The 15,828-nt window shown below is 41.0% G+C and overlaps 1 long non-coding RNA gene across 1 annotated transcript in view; it reads left to right on the top strand.

Moving 5' to 3' along the window:
• The first annotated feature begins 2,725 nt into the window (after nucleotides 1–2,725).
• The window catches only part of LOC113598823 (uncharacterized), a 48,238-nt gene continuing 35,135 nt past the window's right edge, over nucleotides 2,726–15,828 (top strand). Inside the window, exon 1 of the long non-coding RNA XR_003419566.2 lies at nucleotides 2,726–5,693. This is a non-coding gene — a long non-coding RNA (uncharacterized LOC113598823). The remainder of the gene's footprint in view (nucleotides 5,694–15,828) is intronic.

The raw sequence follows: 15,828 nt of genomic DNA, 5'->3' as shown, positions 1-15,828 counted from the left end.
CTCTCTGCCCGTCTCCTACTTGTTCTCTCTCTCTTTCTCTCAAAATAAATAAATTAACTTAAAGAAAAAGAATGCTTTTGAAAAATCTGATAGATTCTAAATACATTTTAAATAAATTAGTTATGTGTGTCCTATCCAAATCTTCTTTTGGCCTCGCTTGTATTACAAATAAAATCTAAATGCCAACGTTAAAATAATAGTCCACTCAGTCAATAAGAATTGGCTATCACATCAAAACAGAACTTAATTCCTGGATGAATGTGTATTAAGAAGGGCCAAACCAAGAAACCAGTTATTGAAAAATTTAGGTAGGCATGCTCAAAAGTCTAAGTGTTTTTTCTAAGTCTCTCATGCAACTGATTAACTCCTGTTCTTTATCCCGTACTTTATCATTGATGATTACTTTTTAGTCTATATAAAATAATATACGGGGGAAAAAGTTAGTGAATTTAAAAAAATACTAAAATGTGCCTTACTTGTAGAGTAGGCATTATATAAAGTAAACATCATATTGACCCCCCCCCCACAAAGTCCAGTTAAAAGGTTCACATTTGAACATGTTGGTATGCATTATTTTCAAATCTATATTTGCACATACATACTGAATCTGTTTCTGTAACTATGTAATATATAAAACTCTTCCACACACACTCCTGTGATTTTTACATATTGAACATGGCTTGCCTTCTTACCTCCAACACAAAACATTCTAAGTGATACCTAAACTGTTTTAAATTGTCTGTAGAAACAATGATTAACATTGTGGAATGCGGTAACTATGTGATGGCAGCGACATGACATGAAAAAAATACTAATGTGACATAGAGTTGTATGTCTGTGGTTGAGAGATGATAAAGTTTATGGAAAAGGTCTTCTTCAGTGGGACTTGTCTAATCTTTAACTGGCACCAAACACTAAAATGATAGTAGCACAAAGTCAATGTCACCTGGAAGGTTGGGCCTGGTAAGTTTACCTTCAAAGTGCAAATTTTAGCCTCAAGTTTGTCCGTAAAGAGTCAGACAAAAAACACCAGATATTTCACTTGTCTACACAAAATAACAAGTTTTAAAAAGTATTTCATCCTGGGGGGTGCCTGGGTGGCTCAGTTGGTTAAGCGACCAACTCTTGGTTTCAGCTCAGGTCATGATCTCACAGTCCATGGGTTTGAGTCCTGTGTTGGGCTCCATGCTGACAGCGTGGGACCTGCTTGGAATTCTCTCTTTCTCCCTCTCTCTGCCCCTCCCCTGTGTTCACATGTGCTCTCTCTCTCAAAAATAAATAAACTTAAAAAATATTTTATCCTGATAAAGGTGATTTCAGTTTCTTGGTAAGAAGAAAAATTTGGGGGGCAGCAAATATCACTTGTCCTTCTCCACATGCAAAACCTCTGGTGGTGAGAATGGATATGTTCTTACCTATGAATTGTCTAATAATCCTTTCTACTTTCTTAAGTATTGAAATTACCTGAATCTTCTAACTGAAATATCCACAAGTACTTCCTTTACCTTAGTCACTTTCTACCCTCCTATTTCTCAGACAGCTTGGAGGAAGCCTGATATTTTAATAGCCGTGTTTTCTAGGCCACAAAACTGAGGCTATGGAGGACTACCTCTATCTATGGTGATAAAATGAACACCTAAGATGCACTTTCCAAGATGCTCCACATTTTCCCCCAACTGAATGAATACTTTTGCTCTGGAGCATAAGATCCAGAGGGCAAAGCCCTCTCTGAAGAGATGATGTTTGAACTGAGCAATGGATGACCATTGCATAAAGCAGTGTTCCAGGCAGAAGGAGCAGCAATCCTTCATCCAGCGGGTGGCTTTCTCTGGGGAGGGCTGTCAGAGAGGCAGCCAGTCCTAGTGACCTTCCATGCTCCCCTCCCTCCGTGGGATACTCATGCCAAATGGTGGATGTACAGGGTACCCTCTACTGCCCCCCTCAGCCCTGTCATCTCTCTCCAGTCTCCTTTCCTTTGTTCAGTCTGGGGGCAGATCTATTTAAACAGAGGAAAAGAGAGGCAAGCCTCCCTTCCTGTCCAGAGTCTGGGGAGAGGAGACGACCTTCCCTTCTCCCACCTGGTCATCTTATAATGAATGGGGGTAGAGTTGGGTAGGTTAGGGAGCAGAACTTCTGGTTCTTGAATTGGTGCTTCTCCATCAACCCCGGGGGGAAGAGGCTGACTCCAGCTGCTAGGTGTGGTAGGGTCTTTTCCCCTTTAGGCCTCAGCAAAATTCCATAAATAGGAAAAAAAAACATTTACCTGATACTCTATTACTCTGGTATAATAGCCATCATTTGGGGAGTATTGGGAGGTGAGATCTGGGGTGTGTGCGGAAGCCTATGTGAGCCACTCAAGCAATGAAAAGTAGATGACTTTCCAGTACAGCTACAACCAGTGAACCTGGGACAGGAGCTTGGGATTCCACCCTTGCTGGTGTGGAAATGAGCACAAATATCCACAAATGGCAGCTGAAAATGTTCACAGTCTAGATGAGGCTTTTGCCATTTGGAAGTGAGCCAGACTCAGTCAATGACTTTGCACCTGTTTATATGAAGGTTCTTAAAATGATAATCCGAAGAGAGCAGGAATATTTATACATTTGAATAAGTCAGGGTTCTTGTGTGGGTGGAATAAAACAACCAAGTTTATGAGTTTTAGGGCTCAAATTGGTCAGGAGTTGGTGACGATTTCATTTTTTTTCTTTTAATCCAGTTAAACAGGTTTCATTTTTCTTTTGCTTCAGTTATGAAGGGTCTCAGATAATTCATTAGCCTAACTCCATATGACTGGAGGTGTCCTAAGTGGTGATCTCAGCTAAAGGTTTGAATATTTAAAAACACTGTGTGGAGCATACTCAGACCTGCACCCACAGTCAGTTCTAAGGAGCTGATCAGACTGAGTCCATCCCTCACTGACAGACACCATGACAGTTGCCAGAGGAGTCCTTTGAACATGGGCCTTTCCTCTTCAGAAAACGACATTTTCAGTTGAGAGCTAAGTTGTGCAGCTGGACAGAGTTTGACATGGACAAGGCATTCCCAAACCTTATCCTGGCTATCTCCTGCAAATTTCTAGAATATTACAAATTGAGAACCAAAACTATTTGCTCACAGCTGGTGTGAAGCTAAGGCATCTTCATTTGTTGCAAATAGCCTGCCAATGCTAAGAAAAGAATTCATTTCATCAGTGGCTTAGATTACTGATTAAGTGGGCTCCAATTTAAGCTGTTTCAAACAACCATACTAAAATTAACCAAATAGCCATGTTACTTTAAAAGTAGCCTGTAGCAGGCAATCAATAAATATGTGCTGAATGGAAGAACAAGTTTGTCTTTACCAGTGTTTATGAGGTGGGCAGGGAGATGTTAGAAGACTGGAAAGGCTGTTGGACTTAATGCCTGTGATTGAGGGTATACTGACACCAGTGATGTGACACAGTGTCCAGTCAGCCCCTCAATCCCAAAACCCAAGGGCGATTCTGGATTACTGCTGCCCACCTGCATGTCCACAGCCTGTCAGCAAGTCCTGTGAGGCCCACCTCCAAAATATAAGCAGATTTTCTTCTTTCTCCACCTCCACTACCTCAGACAGCTTCAGTTGAAAAGACTAGCCTCCCACACACTGTTTCCACTTACACCCACACAGCAACCTCAGGAACCATCCTGGGACACTGCTCTACTGACAACCCTTCCGCGCACTCTGCTCATCCGAGCCCACTAGGCCCTTTATGACTTGACCTCCCCTTCCCTCACCTCTTTTTGTACCTTCTATCCCTTGGCTCAATACTCTTTGGAAACATTGGCCTGCTTTTCGTTCCTCAAATGTGCCTCATGGCCTTTGCACTTGCTGTTTCCTCTGCCTTGAAGGTTCCCCATGTGGCTCACCACTTCTTCTCTCTCAGGTCACAGCTCAGACGTAATCTTCTTAGAGATGCCCTTCCTGGCCTCCTTAGTCACTACTCAGTCACTTCTTATGAAATTACCATGCTTCATTCCCTTTATAGCATTTATTGTAATCTGACATTCTATGTTTATTTGCTTACTGTCTCCTTCTAGCAGAGGCAGTGACTTCATCTGTCTTATTCACCACTATTCCCAGCACTTACTCATTGTTCAACCAATAATTGTTGAGTAAATGAAGTGGATGTTTCTTTTCCCCTGATATTTTCTTCTATTTGGATTGTGACAAAAAAAATCACACAAGTATAACATGTGACATTTGAGAGGAAGGTGAGATCATCTATTACCATTTCTTCACTTTGGGATGGGCAAGTGGGGACTGAAGCTCCAAGGTGATTTGCCCAACATCACATAGCTTATTGGGGCAGAGTCCAGAATAAAGCCACATCTCATGATTCAATCTGGCACCCTCTCTACAAAAACCATGGACAGGGCCAGGGTCCAAAACAATTGGATTTTGTGGCCCAGTTAACAGTAGAAAGGAATGTATGTTGAAACGTGGAAGGAAAGATGGGAAAGAAAATATTATAAGACCTCTTAAAATAACAGATATATGTAAGAAGATCTCACAATAACAAATAAAGGAAAATATGTATATGGGAAGAGTAGTCATTATTATTAGCAGTGGGAAAAAGGAGTACAATCTGCTGAGTTCTTTTTTTTAAGTTAATTTTAATTAATTTATTTCGAGAGAAAGAGAGAAAGCACAAACAGGGAGGGGCAGAGAGAAGGAGAGGCAGAATCCCAAGCAGTCTCTATGCCATCAGTGTGGAGCCCTATGTGGGGCTTGAACTCATGAACTGTGAGATCATGACCCGAGCTGAGATTAAGAGTTGGATGCTTAACCGACTGAGCCACCCAGGTGTCCCATAATCTGCTGAATTCTATCCCAGGGGCTCCCAACAGTGAATGTGCATGTGGGAAGGGTGTACTTGTTACTCTGTAAGACAACATTGATGTGGAGGCACCATGGCAGGCTAGAGGTCACACCTTGCCTCAGACATTCACATTCACTTAAACACTGTTCTGGACAAATACAAACTTTTTACAGCGTCAGATTCAGCCTAGAGGCAGTTAGTTTGAGTCCCCTGACATAAATCCTCAAAATCTGGTTGGTTCTCAGGTAATACCAAATATATAATGAACTTGACTTGTGGTTTAGTGTTGAACAGATCTACTCTGATGGGAGAAATGATAAAAAGAAGCCATTGGATTGCTTCTAAATCTAAGTCATCTTCTCTTTCTACCAAAGCCATGCCCAGGGTTTCACAAATAAGTGACCACTTAGGCAGAAAATCACTCAGGAGATGGTAAGGAGAAGAGGGGGTTGGTTTGTTGGTTAGTGCTATGCACTCAGCACTCCATACACACACCATTTTTTTCTTTATTTGGACTCCAGGCTGTAACAGGTTGTGTCTGAGCCTGGAAGATGGTCAAGTACTCTGGAAAGAGGTCATTCCTGGTCACTGGGGTGGGAATCCCAGAATGTGTCATTGCGTTAGGAAGGAACCCATGGTTGGGTTGAGCGAGGGCAATGGAAAAAAGGGAAAAGGTCTAGGGATTAACATCAAAGAAGGATATAGTAAGAGGAATTAGAAGAGTAGCAAGTAATTAAAGGGAGAACTCTTTACATGATAAAATCTCTGAAAGTAAGAAGACTCTTCAGGGCTTCATCAATCAGTTTATTTAGTGAAATTTAACTTATACTCCCTATGTAACAGCAGCTTGAAGGTAAGTTCTATTTATTTCTTAATATTCACTTATTTACTTATTCATATATTATTTGTTGGGTGTCTAGCACACCCTAGGCACTTATAGACTAAGAATACGGTGGATAACAGCAACAACAAAATGACATGTGTTCATAAAGCTACATTTTAGTTGTGGAGATAGTATCTTAATAAGTAAATCATATAGTGGGTTAAATTTCAACTGAGAGGTACTTTGATAGGCGCTTCATGCATGTCTGATCTTCATGTGGGAAAGACAGATGGCATTCCTGAGAGAGAGATGGACAGTCAAGTGCAGAGCTGAGGGAAAAGTAAGAGTCTGCCAGGCAGAGCTTGTGGAGAAAGATTCCAGAAGGAGGAAGTAGCATGTGCAAAGATTGTGTGAAGGCAGGAGACCTTGGAGGAAATTCGAGGAGACCGCTGTAGCTGGAGCTGAGCACATGATTGAGCTAGAGTGCGAAAAGGAGTCAGAGCTGTAGGTGGGGCTAGACCGTGTACACGGCAGACCCAAGGAGTAAAGTAAAATAGACCAAGCAGACTTTGAACACTTTCCAGTGGTAAAATTCAAAAACAGCTGGATAATACCAGCATGGGTGAGCATGGGAAAACAGTGCTCTTCTGAAATGCCGGGAGACACGTTTCTGGAGGACAATTGGGCGAAGTATATTGCGGTTGACTCTTGAACAATGTGGGGGGTGGGGAAGTTAGGAGTGCCACCACCCACATAGTTAAAAATCCAGTATAACTTTTGACTCCCCCAAAACTTAACTACTAATAGCCTACTGTTGACCTGAACCCTTACAGATAACAAAACAGTCAATTAACATACTTCGCATGCTATATGTAATATATTGTTTTCTTACAATAAAGTAAGCTAGAGAAAATAAAATGTTGTTCATCAAACCTTAAGGAAAATCCATTTTCAGTACTGTACTATACTGCTAAATCTGCATGAAAGTGCATCCTCACAGTTCAAATCGTTGCTCAAGGGTCAACTGTATAAGGCTTCCTATAATATCCTTTGATACAACAGTTCTACTTCTAGGAACTTATACTAAAGAAATAATCAGATGAAGGCACTAAGAGAGTGTTATTTAACTTTGCATGAAGGAGAATTTCACAAATTGGAGGTTGTTACTGCTTTTCTGTTCGTCTGAATTTTTCTTTCTGAGTATGCAAAGCAGTTTACTCATCTGAACAGATTGCTTTTTCCGCCTATGCCCATAACCAAGTAAAAATAAAAATCAAACATTGCTAGTTTGGTCAATGTCTTAGTTGTTCTCAATATGATAAGGCCATTTGCTAAGAATGTGGACATTTAAAAAAGAAAAATCTAAACCACATGTCTCGTGGACCTTGCTATTTAAGGTACTGTTCAGGAGCCACAAATCACTGCCTGTCTGTGGCGACTGTTTTAGGTAATGTGATTTTGCAACACGGCAGCTTGGACACTGTGCTGCTTATGTCGGCAAGTGATATGGTTCAGTTTTCCTGTCTCACATAATACGGTGCCCCTGGTACATGGATTGTAAGCCTTCAGGTCTACAACTATGACTTTTAAAGGTGATTTAAATGGGTTCCACGCATTTTGGAATGTCATCAAGAACTGGGGCTACCAACCATCACCCTAGAATACATATAATCATGTTAATATTCAGCATCATGGGGCTTAATAGGGCTCTAGTAAATGGTAAATGAGTCCTACCTCAACTCTCAGAGTCAAGAAGACAGATTCAGCCTGCTTCCAATGGTCAAGTGACCAGGAAACAGGAGATAAATGAACTTCCCTGAATCTGTTTCCTTACTTGCAGACTGGCAATAATGATAGTATCATCTCATCAGGTTATTTATGGGGACAAATGAGCTAATACAAATAAAGAACTAAGAGCCAGTATGCCCCCAAAGTGACAACTATCCCTATCCACAATAAAGAGATGCCACGAGAGATGAAATTTTCCAAATTCAAAGCTTTGAATCCACTGGGAGGAAAATGCTGTTACTGAAGACAAAGGGGGGATGTCTAAGTGTATCCTTGAAACTCCTGCTTCAAGCAACTTGGTCTTTTTGTTACTAGCCCAAAAGTGACAGAAGCAGCACTCCTTGGTTTCCAGGACAGAGAGGAAGGGGGTGGACCTGGGCAACACGTGGGGATGAGCAGTGGCCAGAATTAACATTACTGCCCTGGAGGAGGGGAGGCAGTGGGGGTAAGCTTGTGGAGGCAAATTTATTTATTTATTTATTTATTTATTTATTTATTTAGCTTAGATTCATTTATTTATTTAATATAATTTATTGTCAAGTTGGCTAACATAGAGTGTATACAGTGTGCTTTTGGTTTTGGGGGTAGATTCCCTTGATTCATCGCTTACACACAACACCCAGTGCTCATCCCAACAATGATCCCATCCCTCCTCAATGCCCATCACCCACTTTCCTCTCTCCACCCCCCCCACTTCAACCCTCAGTTTGTTCTCTGTATTTGAGAGTCTCTTATGGTTTGCCTCCCTCCCTCTCTGTAACTATTTTTTCCCCTTCCCTTCCCCCATAGTCTTCTGTTAAGTTTCTCAAGTTCTACATATGAGTGAAAACATATGATATCTGTCTTTCTCTGGCTGACTTATTTCACTTAGCATAATACCCTCCAGTTCCATCCCTGTTGCTGCAAATGGCAGGATTTCATTCTTTCTGATTGCCAAGTAGCATTCCATTATATAATGTAAACCAAACCACATCTTCTTTATCCATTTCAGTTGATGGACATTTAGGCTCTTTCCATAATTTGGCTATTGTTGAAAGTGTTGCTATAAACATTGGGGTACATGTGCCCCTATGCATCAGCACTCCTGTATCCTTTGGATAAATTCCTAGTAGTGCTACTGCGGGGTCGTAGGGTAGTTCTATTTTTAATTTTTTGAGGAACCTCCACACTGAGTTCCAGAGCGGCTGCACCAGTTTGCATTTCCACCAACAGCGCAAGAGGGTTCCTGTTTCTCCACATCATCGTGTGGAGGCAAATTTAAAGAAAGCAGACTTTGACCCAACATAAACAATGAATGGTTACCTTGGGAAAAGTCATCTCTAGATAGCCACAGGCTATGTGATTTTCCAATAAGCACAAACCTCCCAAATCCTGAAGAGTCTTATTTCATTTTTAAAGAAATGTCTTTTCCTTATTTACTTGACATCGTTCAAAGGGACATTTTGTGAAGGTTCTATGCACAGACCCTAAAGTCAGGAATACCTGCATTTGTTTCCTGCCTCTGCCCCTCTCTTGGCTATGTGAACTTAGGCAAGTTAATGAACCTCTTACATCCATTTCGATCAGCTGCTGTGAAAATTCAGATAATATATGTAAAGTGTTTCAATATTGACTAGCACCTACCAAAATGCTAACTATTATTATAATTATTATTTTTCTTTTTTCATCTTCTGGTCCCTGGACTCCTCATTTTTATAGATGCTTGGCACCTTTATGGATATTTTCCTCCTTACCAAACTTGAGACCCAGCTTGTCATTTTACAGTAACATTTTCCAACATTCTGAATCCTCTGCCACCATGACCCCAAGATTGGCTGCTGAAATGGAGTGGTGCCATGAGAATCAAAGTGCATGTCTGTGTTGTCAAGTGAGAGGTCAACATTTCTGCAATGATGTCAAGGCTGATACAATGCAAGAATACCAGCATTAAAAAAAATGTTTATTTATTTTTGAGAGAGAAGGGTGGGGGAGGGACAGAGAAAGAGAGAGAGAGAGAGACAGAGAGAGAGACAGAGAGAGAGAGAGAGAAGAGAGAGAGAGAGAATCCCAAGCAGGCTCCACGCCATCAGTGCAGAGTTTCATGCGGGGCTCAAACTCATGAACCATGAGGTTATGACTTGAGCTGAAATCAAGAGTCAGACACTTAGCTGACTAAGCCACCCAGGTCCCCCAATATACCAGCTTTGAAATCACATCCACCTGAGTTCAAATCCTGCCTCTGGTAGTTAACAGTTTACTTGGCTTTAGACAGCATGGTCTCTCATGCCTCCATTTGCTAACCTCTGAAATTGAGCTGCAGTATCTATGGGGCTGGGCTAGACATCTTCCACGTGCCCTGCCAGATGTCGCTCTACCCATCTCCCTTTAGTTCTATGCTCTGAAACTCCTTTGCCCTCTGGCTCCATATGGGAAGGACCCAGAGGTAGGTTCACACCTCCGCCTCCTGGAAAGGCCCGCAGTGGTTTGGACTTCTTCAAACACAGTTTGACTGTCACTGCTGAGCACAAAAAAACCTTGCCCATGGAGTAAGCCTAACTTTGTAGTCTGTAATTTGACATAGTTCCTTATCTGACAGGAGTCTAACTTTTATTTCCTCTTAGTCCCCTTGATGGCCCCCCCATACTGATGAAACCGAATTACTTGCTCACTGTTTCCTAAACACGTCCTTGTGCCTTTACTTCTGCTGTTCCCTGCTAGGGCCTGACCACACATGACTATATCCTACCTTATGCATTGGTCTGGCTCACATGCCTTTAAGGTATTCTCTCCCTTGATTCCTAAACACAGGAATTGCTCTCTTGCAAGAACTCCTATATCCTATTCGATATGACTGTGTGTGTATCTTTCTCTCAGCACTTTATCATGACCTGCTTCATATTACAATTATGTGCTTCATTTCCCGTGTTGTTTTGTAACTTCCATGGAGAAATGTCTGTATTTTACTCATCCTGTGCCTCCCACAAGGGCTTGCCCATGCAGGGTGCTCAACAAAGACTTCATGAATGGTGTGTGTGGTGCTGTTGGTGGGTGAGGTCCATATGCTGGCTGCAAGACTTTAAAAGGACTTCTTTTGGGTGTTCTTCAGCTGTATAACCAAGTACTGTGTTTCTGTATAGTACTGCCCAAGGGAAAGGATGAGGAGTAAATTCATCTCTAATCTCTGTTTTGAATCACTACTACTTATAGTTCATGACAAAACACTGTCTAAAAAGGCTCGCTAGGGGTAACCCTGCATGAATGATGATATTCCAGAACAGATGGCAGGCTCTGGGGGAGGGGAATGTGTGAAGGGAGAGCGTAAAGGGAAATTTTCACTCTCTGCCTGCCAACCAGGAAAAATCGAATACGTCCTCCACACTAGTGTCTTTGATTCCCCTCTTAACAAGAGGACACACCATAATAAAGATTTATGTCTTTGCAATAAATGCTGCCAAGATGCATTGAACTTGTGTTATGTGTCCCAGCACGGCCATGTGCCTTGGGGGATACTGAGGACCACAGGCAGGGTCTCTGCCCCTAATTTATTGCTCAGGTTTACATGGGAAGCAAAATCTAAAAATAATACCGTCCATGGAGAGGAGGCATATGGATGGATTCATTATTTGACAGACTCTGCCCTGAAGCCATTCATGAATTGAAAGCATTTTAATATAATTTGAGGTTACATTAGGTGCGCCAGATTCTCCATGCCTGAGTTACTCTCTGGGAAGAAATGAGGTTCCTTTAAGGTAGCCAGGGGTAAAAATAGCTCACTGTGGACTTTGAATTGGAGCTAAACATTTACCTCGTATGAAGCAACCTTTGCTGGCTACCTGCCTTTCTGGCTCCAGATTGGGCCTTTACTCCTGTCCCTCATCTCAGAAACTCAAACCGACGCGCTGCTCATGGCCATTTGAGGGAAGTGCCCAGAATGGTTTTGGATCCTGTGGGTTGGCCACAGGGGCACAGGCGACCTGCTGGGGCTGCGGCTGGCAGGGGGAAGGAGCAGGTTGGGTTACAGAACACCCAGCAAGTGGAGCACACGTCTTCCTCTCCTGAGCTCCCATCTAGCTAGTATTGAAATTTACTTCACACAGTCTGTGACTTGGAAACGAAGAAACAAAATTTCACATTTATAATGTCACTTAATCTATTGGCAACTGCTTGATTCTTGCTGTTCTTGTCCGTTTTCCCAGCAACCTTGCTTCACAGAGTGATTGGGAGGTGAGCTGAAGTAGGTTAAAGCACATGGTAAGCATGCAAAAATATTAGGTGTTATGGGGGCTCAGTAGGTTAAGCGTCTGACTTTTGCTCAGGTCATAATCTCATGGTTCATGAGTTCGAGCCCTGCGTTGAATCCCTACTTGGGATTCTCTCTCTCTCTCTCTCTCTCTTCCTCTCTCTCTCTGCCCCTCCCTGACTTGTACTCTATCTCTCAAAAATAAATAAACTTAAAAAAATAAATCTTAGGTGTTATATTGTAAAATTCATCACTTGCTACTTTGTGTCTCAACCAATTAACTCCTTGAGAGCAGAACATATATTTGACTCCTCCTTGATTCAACCTAGCACAAAGCATAGGTAAATTCCTCCCTTCTATTCTTTAATACTTTCTGATGATGTATCCTAAAAAAGTAATATTTAATACTAACTGCTAGTCCTCTTCGTTGTTTTATACCCACATATATATTATACATATTCCTCAATCTAGCACCTACTGGTTCAGGAGAAAAGCACTCTGCATCTCTTGACCAGCAGGGCTCATCACTTAGAGCTGAATTTGGAGTGGCTCAGGGAGGGCATTGGTGTCCCCTCATTTGTGAAGGTTTTTATTTATTTCTTTTCTTTTCTTTTTCTTCTCCTTCTTCTTCTTTTTTCTTTTCTTTTTTTTTTTTTTTTTTTTTTTGCCACAGATGAATAGACCTCAGCTCTGGCAGCTGCTCTATTGACCCTGTCCAAAGGAAATCCACTCTAAAAATAGAATTGAAGGGAACAAATGGTCTGCCTGATAACCTATTTTGAGGGGTAGGGGGTTGGAGATTCAAAAATGAAAGTATGTTATCAAGTAGGATGAGAAATATAAAGATTGGAAAAGTTTTAAGGCATGATTTTTAGCATAAAGTTCAATTGGCCAAATTCACAGCCATATGCCACTTATAGAGATTAAACGTGTAAAATTGCCAATATCAGATACAGCTTAATGTTTTGAAGTTTTACATGATCCTTCCTATATATAGCAAGGCTCTTGGTATCTTAGGAACACAATTATAAAAAATTTCATCATAAACCACAGGCCTTTAAAATGATGTCAAGGGGAAAGCCCTAAAGACTCCACCAAAAAAAACTTCTAGAACTGATGAAATAATTCAGTAAAGTTGCATGATATAGAACAAATGTACGGAAATTTGTTGCATTTCTATATACTAATAATGAAGCAGTGGAAAGTGAAATTAAGAAAATAATCTCATTGGCAATTGCCAAATAGTAAAACATGTAGGAATAAACTTTACTGAAGAGGTGAAAGACTTGTACTCTGAAAACTATAAAACTGACGAAAGAAATTGAAGACAATGCAAAGAAACGGAAAGACATTCCATGCTCATGGTTTGGAAGAACGGATATTGTTAAAATGTCCTTACTACCCAAAGCAATCTACAGATTTAATGCAATCCCTATCAAAATACCAACAGCATTTTCCACAGAACTAGAACAAACAATACTAAAATTTGTAGGGAACCATGAAATACCCTGAATAGCCAAAGCAATCTTGAAAAAGAAAAACAAAACTGGAGGTATCACCATTCTAGACTTCAAGTTCTATCACAAAGCTGTAGTAAACAAAACAGTATGGTACTGGCACAAAAACAGACACATAGATCAATAGAACAGAATAGAGAGCCAGAAACAAACCCACAATTATATGGTCAATTAATATTCAACAAAGGAGGAAAGAATATACAATGAGAAAAATTCTCTTCAACAAAAGGTGCTAGGAAAACTGGACAGCTACATGCAAAAGAATTAAATTGGACCACTTTCGTATACCATACAAAAATAAATTCAAAATGGATTAAAGACATAAATGTGAGACCTTAAATAATAAAAATCCTAGAAGAGAATACAGGCAGTAATTTTTCTGACATAGGCCATGACAATAATTTTCTGGATAGGGCTCCTGAAGCCAGAAAAACAAAAACAAAAATAAGCTGTTGGAACTACATCAAAATAAAAAGCTTCTGCACAGTAAAGGAAACAAATAGAAAAACTAAAAGGCAATCTACTGAATGGGAGAAGATATTTGCAAAGGATATATCTTAAAAAAGGGTTAGTACCCAAAATATATAAAAAACTGATACAACTCAACACCCAAAAAATAAATAATCCTATTAAAAACTGGGCAGAAGACATCAACATTTATCCAAAGAAGACATCCAGGTGGCTAACAGACACATGAAAATATGCTCATCATCACTCATCATCAGGGAAATGAAAATCAAAACCACAATGAGATATTGCTTCATACCTGTCAGAATGGCTAACATAAAAAACACAAGAAACAACATGTGTTGGTGAGGATGTGGAGAAAAAGAAACACTTTTGCACTGTTGGTGGGGATGTAAACTGGTGCAGCCATTATGGAAAACAGTACGGAGTTTCCTCAAAAAAGTTAGAAACAGAATTACCGTATGATTCGATAATCACACTACTGGATATTTACCCCCAAAATACAGAAACATTAACCCAAAAGGATACATGGCACCCCTTTGATTATTGCAGAATTATCTACAATAGCCAAATTATGGAACCAGCCCAAGTGTCCATTGATAGATTAACGGATAAAGAAGAAGCGGTACATATAAACAATGGAATATTATTCAGCCACAAAAAGGAATGAATCTTGCCATTTGCAATAGAATGGATGGAGCTAGAGGGTATAATGCTAAGTGAAAGTCAGTCAGAGAAAGACAAATACCACATGATTTCACTCATATGTGGAATTTAAGAAACAAAACAAATGAACAGGGAAAATGAGAAAGAGAGAGAGAGAGAGAGAAAAACCAAGACACAAACTCCTAACTACAGAGAACAAAGAGGTGGTTAACGGAGGGGAGCTGGGCAGGAGGATGGGTGAAATAGGTGAAGGGGATTAAAGAGTACACTTATGATGAGCACTGAGAAACGTATAGAGTTGTTGAATCAGTTTTGTACGCCTGAAACAAATACAACACTATTATTAACAATACTGGACTTAAAATGAAAAAACTTAATAAAGGAAATAATAAAATGGTGCCAAGGGGCTTCCAGGTTTCCCAACTCTTCAGAGAACACATAGTTCCCAGGGACTCTTGGTATTATCATGGTACAAACTGAGTACTCACCAAACACATAACGTCACCCTGGACTTTCTCTATGAACTCACAGCCCAAAGCCTTTCCTGGGAGACCTTGTTCCTGTGGGCTTCCAATTTTCCCTTCTCCCAGGGTAAATTGGAAGTGATCTAAATGAAGGGAGGGCAAATCAAACAGCAGAATCACAACCTACAACTTGAGTGGACTGATGTTATACATGGAAGCCCCTAGAAGTGTGGCTAAAACCATTAACTTTTTTTAGTGTATGTTCTTATGTAGGGTTTTTAATATGTTAAAACCTTATGTAGGGTTCAAACCTTATGTAGGGTTCAAACCTTATGTAGGGTTTAATATGTTAAAACCTTATGTAGGGTTTAATACATATGTTAATATGTAGGGTTTTATGTAGGGTTGGTTTCCATACAACACCCAGTGCTCATCCCAACAGGTGCCCTCCTCAATGTCCACCCCCCACCCTCCCACCCTCCCACCCCCCATCAACCCTCAGTTTATTCTCAGTATTACTCTGCCTTATAGAGGCAGAAGACCCCTTGAGGCAGTCAGAAGGAAGGAACTGAGGAGAAGCCCAGGCCAGCACCTCAGGGGCCCCTATGCTCTGCTAATTTCTTCAAAACCATCTAAGTCATCCTCCAGTGCCTGGGATTGATGGGGTTGCCAGAATCTTCTGGGTGGGGTGTCTTGATCCCAGACCAGGACTTATTTAGAGCCCTTGGTTCCCCATGGGCTCTGGCCTGTTTTTCTCTCTTTTGAGGAACTCTCTGATCCTCTACCCCCACTTCCCCCCATTGTCCACATGTGGGGTTGTTAAGTGCTGATGAGCATGGGGGACTTTGTGCTTATGGGATCTTCTGGGGGCCCTGGGCTGGGCCCCAGTTCCAAACTGGAGGCTTGACAAGTGGATCATCTCCATTATCTTGCTCAGTATTTCTCACATAGAATTGCATGACATTGGGCAGCCGGTGTGGGGCTGACATGCTGATTTTGAATTATTCAAATTGTTTCTACAGATAAGTCCCTGGCAAGAAATT

The sequence above is a fragment of the Acinonyx jubatus genome, chromosome B2 (assembly GCF_027475565.1).
Source record: "Acinonyx jubatus isolate Ajub_Pintada_27869175 chromosome B2, VMU_Ajub_asm_v1.0, whole genome shotgun sequence".
In the NCBI taxonomy this organism is placed as follows: Eukaryota; Metazoa; Chordata; class Mammalia; order Carnivora; family Felidae; genus Acinonyx; species Acinonyx jubatus.
Note: the sequence above shows the minus strand (reverse complement) of the source record. Positions and strands in the feature narration are given on the sequence as shown.